Genomic DNA, 9994 nt, shown 5'->3' with positions numbered 1-9994 from the left:
AGGCTCGGAGAAAAAATATTCTTTTAATGTATAATGTAAGTACTAATAATATATTATATATTGTTGTTTGTATATAGTTCATACTTACAAAAATAACCACCACGTTTTACTCTTCTCACAGCTTGATCAATACCGACACCAACGCCGACATCAAGACCAGGATCATCATTATCCGGTTCCTCGAGATCGTGAGCTGCGAATAGAGAACAATCGTACCTTGGATTAGCGGTCTCAAATCTTAAACTCGGCACAAAGCGGCTTCCACTATCTCTCAAATGATTGTGTATAATACATATGATATAACAAACACGTGCTCAAGCACGGAATGAACTGTGGTACGTGTTTCTCTTGATTTGATTGAAATATTAATCTTATCACGAGTTTGATTCCATATAACCAAGTTTATCAAAATATTTCCTTTAAAAGAATAAATGTTAAACGTCATAATATTCTATCTCCAATGTATATATATATATATATTATTTTTTTTTTATTATTATTATTATTATTATTATTATTATTATTTGGTTTTGTTGTATTTATTTATTTATTTATTTACTTATTTATTTATTTAATAGCTATCATTATTACCTCTTTAAAAAATACTTGCATTTATCTATTTTCATTATGTTTTTATTTATTTTTTTAAAAAACGTGTCATTTTGCAAAATTGACACCCTGTTATAATTAAATTAAACCATAATCCGGTTTATTAAAAAATACGAGTAAAAGGCAAACTGATAACAATGCAGGATTCCTTTACTAAGCATTTAATTCATCCATTTTTTAAGTTCTAATATCGGGTTTAATGTTTTAAAATTTTCTTTACTGTATTACATACATAAACAAACAAAATATTTTGTAAAAATGAGACAGTTAGAGAGAGGAAAAAAGTCTTACTTTGTGTTTTATCCCCATTCACAATCAAAATGTTCAAGTATCCTGGAAAAAATAAAACAATTGTAAGCATTCAGATTTAAAATGTGTGTAGGCTTTTAGTAATGAAATAAAATCAGAATATGTACAGTTAAATTGTTAATGAAAATGTAAATCGTTGATAAGTATAGTCTGAATTTATTGATTGACTTGTTAATTATGAATGCATTATAGCACTCAATTAAATATTCGATCCCATTTCAGTTTTGTCCGTGTAGTTTACTAGAATTAAAATGGAGTATATAGTAATGTTTTGAAAAGACACCTAAGCTTATTGTTAAGGTGGTTGTTATATCCGAAACAGCACAATCAGTTAAGGTCTGTGGTTCGATCTCTACTGTTGCCATTGTTTTAGACCTACTACTTTCTTTTTGCACTATAATTATTTTAATATAAATGGGCAAATGCTTGCATAATTGTCAACACGGATATGAAGCAAGACCTTAAAACATTGATTTTAATCCGAATGAATTCAAAATATTCATTCTTAAACCATGTTATTTAAAGAGAGTATAGACATCCAAAATAAGTGCAAAACATAAAAAATAAATGAAACAAAAATCAAAAAAATCATAGCTTCAATAATGTTGATCATATCAATAAGAAAAAAAACATGGGTCTACGCGTTCTCGATCTTACAACACGTAGGGCACTAAAAGCTATAAACCCGTATAGCAGATTACCCTATTGCGCTATATAACGCTTAGTATGATTACTTCACAGATACAAATTACATTCAATTAATTACATCTCACTGTGTATATCTCATGGAACTTACCCAAAATCTATCGGAGATTAAATATTTTGTGTTCATTGACAGGTTAATATAATCAAACAATATATAAAATTTACTCACCAAAAAAAGCGAAGTACAGAAATATTCGCCACATATTGTTTGCATAAAGAAAATTTTCTTCAAACTGTTTATAAGTTATAACTAAGGTTGTTTAAGTTTCAACAAAATTTGGAAATACCCTTACTGATAAGCTTTCATAAATCAATCACTTGATATTAGATTATAGATAGTGTGCCGCTAGAGGGAATCTCCCTAACATTTTGGTATATTTGTTTAAGCCCTTTAAACTATTTCAAAATACAGTAGCTCTAAACCTCGCTTGTATATTTATCTTTCAGTAGGTCAGTTTTATTGACTTATATTTGTTTGCAAACATCACCTTAAACACAGATAACAAGAAAAAAACTTTGCATATTTGTTGACAATTTTGAGAATTTTTCAGTCAATGGGCCATCGTTAACAATATATGATTTTCTATAAAAACAAGCGATTTAGACGACAATTTAAAGACCAGAAAAATGAAAACATTTGGTCAATATAAGGTATCATTGCATTTTTCAATTTTCACATAATAGCGCAAACATTTACTATCATAAGAGACTACTTTTCTATAAAAACCGCCTTTTTTATTTTCTTAATTTATGGTGACTAATTGGGCATGTCGGATAGTAAAACTTTTCTTTTTTTACCAATTCGAAGGAAGCGAAAGAAAATTTCTTCTTTTTATTTTAAGAGGCTTTGCGATATATCCAACTTCAGTATAAAAAAAATTCTTAATAACATGGAGTGAAATAAATTCCGACTTTTCCAAAAATAGTGAAATAAATCAACAACAAAAATACGAAACAACGGCATTAATAAATGGCCCACGTGCCATAATACAGTGAAGGATCGTACCCGCCTGGTGCTAAACCACAAAGTCGTTGCATCAAACTAAACAATGTACTGGTCAAGAATATTGAACAAACTGAGGAAAATAATTAATTCACTACACTAAACTAAAGAATACATTATTCTAGTGTTTAAACTTTACCCTACTGGACCCAATAGTCACTATAGTCTTTACCATCAGTATAAAACCAGACTAGCCTGCACAGCCGTGTAGTCTGACCAGGCTCGATACTGTAGGTCGCTTCATTTTTGTTTTGATGTTTACATTGTAAAATACCTTACTGTTCCAAATTCATAGCGTGACAGATCCATTTTATAAAGATTATGTTAAATGCTGCATAATGAATTTCGTAACTAAAGGTCATGATATACCACTTTAAATGACTTATAAAGAAATGTTATCAAGACATGACAAACAACTTTGTAATAATAAAAAAATGCAGACTTTACAGATCAATAAATAACAATTTGAATCTTATCACTGTCATCTTATTTTATTTACACGTTATCAAATTTAGAATGGTCCAATCACCATTGATTTACCGATGACTCATTATACTTCCGTGAGAATTGTGGGATTTCCCTTCTCTGACACGTCTCTGACATGTTCTTTGGCATATCTGTGTTGTTTTTATATATGTATATATGTTAATGCGTTGATATTCTTCGTTTAATATCCTACCAACGGTATTTATTTCATAGGGCGACTTTTTCAGTTTTTAAATTTTGAAGAAATACATATATACTAGCTTGAAGACGGATCGAAACATACACTTACTACTAAGCAGGCTAGCTTTCTTTGAGTGTATGCTAATACCCATGTTTCTATCGAGGTGACTTTCTTATAGCAGGTTCGAGTTGGAACATGAGTAGAGCTAGTGCCATTCTTACAACAGGTTCGAGTTGGAGCATGAGTAAATTCATTGAATTTCTTACACCAGGTTCGAGTTGGAACCTGAATTGAACCGCTGACTTTCTTACAGCAGGTTCAGTTGAAACCTGAGTAAAACCACTGGATTTCTTACAGCAGGTTCGAGTTGAAACCTAAATAGAATCACTGTCTTTCTTACAGCAGGTTATGTTGAAACCTTAGTAGTCACACAGCGTGTCTTACAGCAGATTCGAGTTGGAACCTGAGTAGAACCACTGAATTTCATTTTTTACAGCAGATTCGAGTTGGAACCTGAGTAGAACAACTGCATTTCTTACAGCAGATTCGAGTTGGAACCTGATTAGAACAAAGATTCTGTTGGAACACGAGTAGAACCACAGCGTGTTTTACAGCAGGCTATATTTATTCCTTTTTTAAAAATAAATCTCTATTTTAAAATTTTATATATCGGACGACATGAGAAAGAATGAATGCATTCTATTAAACTATATTTTGGCAAATTAAGACAAAGTTTTCATAGTATATAACTTCAGTAAAATTATTTCAATAATAATGTTTACATTATTTGGTTATCATCGCTCGTTCATTTATTCTTAAGAAATGTTTTATTGCGAAAATAGTGATCTGCTGTTTCCATATATTTCACAAAACAGTTTAATCTCAAACACGTTCTGTTTAAACATTTGAGCTGAAATAAGCAAAGAATCTCTCCATGTCGTGATTGTAGGCATTAATGAAAAAGGAATACCAGACACTTTATTATTTATAATTATATAATTAACAGATATCTTTGCGCATTTTAGCTTCAGTTTCTAGTCATATATTATGTTGTCTTATATAATGCGAAGATGCCGTGAATATTTGTTTCATATCCTTTCAAATATACACTGTTAGCATATATTTAAACTAATTCGTTTCTGTGCATATTAGATGGCATTTGATCTTATTTCCCCTCAATATTTTTGAAATGTTAATTTCCAAAAGGCCAATGGGGTAACCTTTCGCAAAAAAATGAAAAATAATAACCTATAGAAACAGTGTCCCAATGAAGTTTTTGTTCGGGGTAATGAAATAAATATTACATAAGCTCGTGAGTAACAGCATAATCCTCACAAAAACACTGTAATTGTGACATTCCGCTGTGTTAGGCCACATGTGTCACAAATCACATTCGTCACAAGTTTTTATGAATTTGTGACGAATGTGATCACATTCGTCACAAATGACTTTTGTTGACGAATGTGATTGACCAAAAATCGGGGTAAAAATGCCAATCACAAAACGTCACAAGCAAAATTGAGAATTTTTTAAACAGGCGAATCACAAATGTCACAAGTTTATTTTTCAATATGTGATACACGGAATATCATAAGGACAATCGTGGTTATATCAGTGCGATAGTACAAGGGCGACAATGCAATAAATCGATATTGTTGATGTCGACATCACGATACCAATATCTTTTCACCACCATTGCATTATCGCCATCGTACTAACTTGTTGCAATATCGTATCGTCGGCATTGTATTGTCCTTCATAGAACTGTCGCATTGTCGTAATGGTATTGCTATCAAGTCGTCTTACGTTCTCGAAACCTTCAAAAAATTTTGGTGACAATGCACGGCATAGTATCAGACTTCAACTGGAAGTGATCTTTTACCTCTGTGAACCCTCAAATTTCTTCCACCATACAGCGACAGGTCTAAAGGAATCTCACAGACTTTAATCTTAGTTTCAGTACAAATTATGACCATATTTACACCAATGAGACCATATATGATTGTTTGGGAAGTAGCTGAGACCCCCGTTGACTTTCAGGATATCTAATTAGAGATTAGGACTTTTGACATCAATGAACCTTTTTTGGTCTGACAGACTTTTGACTTCCGCAGACTTTCAGGAATCTTGGTTCAATTAAAGAGTAATGACATTTTGACATCTAGGAACCTTCTTTCCTGAGACGATTTTGCAAGTCTGTGCCAATTGCTTGCAGACGCTCTATGGAACTTTCCATATCTATTCCACTAGTAATAATAATATAGTTAATTCGTTTAAACAGATCGTGTCTTTGTGGCGGGGCCGCTTTATCGTTTCGACGCGTCTTAGCTTTTTTCGCCTTTTATGATTAGATAGTTTTCAAACGACGGTGGTTTAGTGAATTTTAATAGAGGATATTTGTTTGTTTTGAGTGAATATGAAATAATATTTCACTGAGAAGTGAGAAAAAAAAAAATGAAATATGTATCACGAGCGCGTAGCGCGAGTGAAAATATGAACATTTTCTCACTTCGATGTGAGATATAGTTCATATTCACGAAAAGCAAACACATTTTCTTTTTATTTTATGTGCCTTTTGAAAAGTGCTTTTAGACCGTTTACTACTGAAGCGCGGAGACTACGCGCGCGTAAACAATATGACGGCAAACGTTAACGCTGCAAGCAAAATAATCCTTATTTATTTATATTTCTGACGCTGACGTTCCCGTGCAATCCGAGGAAAATCAGTGATGTTGCTTGATTGTGTATGGATTGTGTTAGATTTATGCATGCTTTATGCTAGAATAGCGTTAACGAATGATTGTTCCGTGTCATAACAACTGCTGAAACCCTCGGGATACGTTGGGTCGGGTACCAACTAATCCCTTGGGTTTCTACAGATATTTTAACACGAAAAAAGAAACATGCGTTATTCCTATATTATATCAGAGTTCTTTAGTACTGACGGCTCATCTAGGGTTCAATATGGCGCGGTTCATATAGTTATTTTACCAGTAATATCTATAAAGGAAAGGGTTAAATGAGAATCATGAAGGAAGTTGAATAAATAAACTTAAAGAAAACTTAACATTTCTTGTAGAATATGATTGGTCTTGCGAAGCTATAATTACACGGAGGTCATTCAAATATCTTGCAAGCAAATTCGCTGAATTAATGTTTACCGCGACAGCCATCATATACTGATTGAAAATTAAACAATTGCAGGATACATTTCGAATAAAGACTCCGGGGAAATAGTCGGTTAAAGCATAAATTATCAGGGCCCATATCACTCAAGGTCACGGCGATAATGCACATGCCCTTTTTGTATTGAAGGTTCCCACACAATTAAAATTAGATATATTTAACATTTGAAGACATGAAATACTTAAGTTTATCTGAAACTGAATATTAAGCAACCAGGGGTCTTAACTTCGGGTTAGTGCCGTCAATATACACATCTCCGCTTGGTATTAGATGTACCCACATAGTTTTGTTTAAATTATTCAGCAGATTTGTTGAAGAATAGGGTTGAATTAATGCTTTTCTATGAACAATAAATGATAATAAATTATGGATCATAACTCTGTAATTAAACGGCCAAACGGGAAATACTGATGATGATGATGATGATGATGATGATGATATGCACATCTTGTTTGTTTGTTTTTGTTTATCTAAAGTCGCCGCCGGAAAGCCCATATAAGCGACCGTACCTCAAGTCGGACCAAATCCTTTAGTGTCCCGTCGAGATTTTTCGAGATGCGCATCTCCTCTTTATATTAAACTAAATTTCGTTGAAATTCCTAGAGCGCAGAAAAGCAATAGTTCTATATACAGTGTTTTATAAATAAACAACAACAACAAGGGGCAATAAGTCTGTTTTTAAAAAGAAATGGAGATATGCTGGTTATATGTGCAACTGGTTTGTGAATGAAGGTTCCTACAAAGTTGCAGCATCGGATATCCATCCAGAAGTTGCTGAAAAATAGCGTGGAAACGAAATGATTCCATATACAGTGTATAATAACTAATCAATGGCCGGATAGTGCGGAAACTAAATCTGGACTGACAGGCGGACGAACACGCTAAAACAGTCCCATCACTCCCGATTTCATCAGCGGGGGAGGGGATAAAAATGTCTGTAGTTTTAGTTCCAATAATTGATTTCAGTCCTAAAAATTTGTGACGTTTGTGACTCAGTGAAAAGCATTGAAGAAAACAATATTTATCTCAAATTTGTGACATTTGTGATTTTAAACTCGTGACGAATGTGATTGTCTAAAACATTGGATCACATGCATCACAAAATTTGTGACGAATGTGATCTCATTCTTCACAATTGTGACGAATGTGATTTGTGACACATGTGGCCTTACACCGCTGTCATTAGAATTATTAAAGAACACCACTTCAAAAACTACATCTTAAATGTACCGATAAAAGATCAATGCAAAGGTAGTTAATAATTGCTGCTGGAATCTCATTTTTCTTTGTCTTAATTAATTCCCTTTGGTAGCTCTTTATAATATAGATAGAAACATTTTACGGCAATATGACGTCAAAGAATTCGATCCTAGTTGGTATATAATATTGCAGTAGGTATCTTTATTAAATAGAAAAAACAATCCGTTTTTAAGTCTTTCTTAAAATGACAATAATAGAATAAAGTTCTTCCCTTTGCTGGACAATTCTAATCCTTTTTCATGATATTTTAGACTATAGAAAAGACAAGTTCTAAAGATGCCACAACTTTAAGAAAAATTAAATAAGGCTTTTTTTTTAATTTTACTAGTGTACGTTTAAGATTGGTGCGTTTATCTCTGTACCTGTTACCTTAATATTATTATGTTTTAAATATATCAATGTAAGTAAAAAAAAATATCATAGAATTTAAAATGTAAAAATAAGTGCTTTGGAGTGCGCACGTAGGAAAACATTTTGTTAAAGTTCCTACCAATATAAAGATAGGAAAAAACTCGAAGTTTGATTAGTTTACATGCGCGATTAATGAATGAATTCTCTTAACTACATTTCGAGGGGTGAAAGCGAAAAGGTTCTAACTCACTTTTTTTTACAAAATTCACTTTTTTACATATTTGTAACATAAACACCCATATACATCTTATGTCAAAATATATAAGATTTAGTTAACTTATAAAAGGGTGAAATGAAAAATTGTCCAAAGGTTCTAAGTGAAATTAACTTTTTTTTAAAAAAGCGAAAGGGTTCTAACTGCAAATGGCAGTTAGAACCTTTTCGCTTTCATTGAGTATAAAATGTACAAGATTAAATAAAAACAACTCAAACTGCATTAAAATAAGTGAAATCAAAGCAAGTTTGAAAGCTAAACCTTTCATTGGTATATTATTAAATAATATCACATAAGAAATTCATTAGTTTCAGAGTAGATGTTCTTGATTTTGGGAAGAAAACTCAAGTACTTAGAACTGTTTCGCAGTTAACTCCACTCATGAAATTAATCGATTTTTTAAAAGGGAACAGTTCTAAGTGTACATGGCCAGTAATGATCATGCACCATCTTAAAGGGTTTTAAGTTGCCTGTGAGAAATTGTGTGATGATATTAAAGGTAGGGCAATAGATGACAGTAAGAAATCTGATAATGTTAACTGAAAGTGATGCTTTAGCTGGTTGTAATTAATCCAGGGACATAATTGAAGAAAAATTTTAGCTTTAAGCTGTGGTCTCACATCCTGGCAGAGCCTGGTAGAACGTCCGGGGATGATCCAGAAACAACCGGGATACATTCAAACTCTGCCTGCAACGTCCGGGATGATCTGGAACATTCGGCATTCGACCCCGGATGGAATAAAATATATAATATCACCGGGGTGATCCGGGAAGGTATAGCTTTTACGGCTTCCAATCCTTAGCCCTGCCGGGAAAACGACCGGGTTACGCCAGGGAAGCCACTGTAAGCTCTGCTGATACAAACTAGGGATGATCTTGGGTAAGATATAGCCGGTAAGACTACAGAAGAGCCCCGGGGAATGCCAGCCAGGCCCGGGGAATGCCAGCAAGGGCCCGGGGAATGCAAGCAGAGCCCCTGTGAAAGCCCGGCAGTAGAGCCCTGTGAATGCAGCAGAGGCCCGGGGAATGCCAGCAGAGCCCCCTGTGAAAAGCCGGCAGAGCCCTGTGAAATGCCCAGCAGAGGCCCGGGGAATGCCAGCAGAGGCCCGGGGAATGCCAGCAGAGCCCCTGTGAAAGCGGCAGAGCCCCGGTGAATGCCAGCAGAAGACCCAGGGAATTGCCAGCAGAGGCCCGGGGAATGCAGCAAGGGCCCGGGGAATGCCAAGCAGAGCCCCGGTGAATGCCAGCAGGCCCCTGTGAAAGCGGCAGAGCCCCGGTGAAATGCCAGCAGAGGCCCGGGGAATGCCAGCAGAGGCCGGGAATGCCAGCAGAGGCCCGGGAATGCCAGCAGAGCCCCGGTGAATGCCAGCAGAGGCCCGGGGAATGCCAGCAGAGGCCCGGGAATGCCAGCAGAGCCCCGTGAATGCCAAGCAGAGCTTCCCGGTGAATGCCAAGGCAGAGGCCCGGGGGAATGCCAGCAGAGGCCCGGGGAATGCCAGCAGAGGCCCTGGGGAATGCCAGCAGAGGCCCGGGGAATGCCAGCAGGGCCCCGGGGAGAACCCAGCAGAACAGCAACCCGGTGAAAAACCGGAGAGGCCCTGTTGAAAGCCTCAAGCCATGGAGGAAAAGA

The 9994-nt window shown here is 35.3% G+C and overlaps 1 long non-coding RNA gene across 1 annotated transcript; it reads right to left on the bottom strand.

Annotated features, from left to right (window-relative positions):
* Nucleotides 1–88: 88 nt before the first annotated feature.
* Nucleotides 89–2118, bottom strand: LOC132741109 (uncharacterized). The gene is made up of 3 exons (XR_009627244.1): nt 1793–2118; nt 901–942; nt 89–193 (listed from the first exon to the last, which is right to left on the bottom strand). It is a non-coding gene; the product is annotated as an uncharacterized LOC132741109 (long non-coding RNA).
* Between the last annotated feature and the right edge of the window lie 7876 nt (nt 2119–9994).

The sequence above is a fragment of the Ruditapes philippinarum genome, unplaced genomic scaffold, assembly GCF_026571515.1.
Source record: "Ruditapes philippinarum isolate M1 unplaced genomic scaffold, ASM2657151v2 ctg12028_1_1_1_1, whole genome shotgun sequence".
In the NCBI taxonomy this organism is placed as follows: Eukaryota; Metazoa; Mollusca; class Bivalvia; order Venerida; family Veneridae; genus Ruditapes; species Ruditapes philippinarum.
The sequence above is the reverse complement of the archived record's forward strand: the minus strand, read 5'-3'. Positions and strand labels throughout refer to the sequence as shown.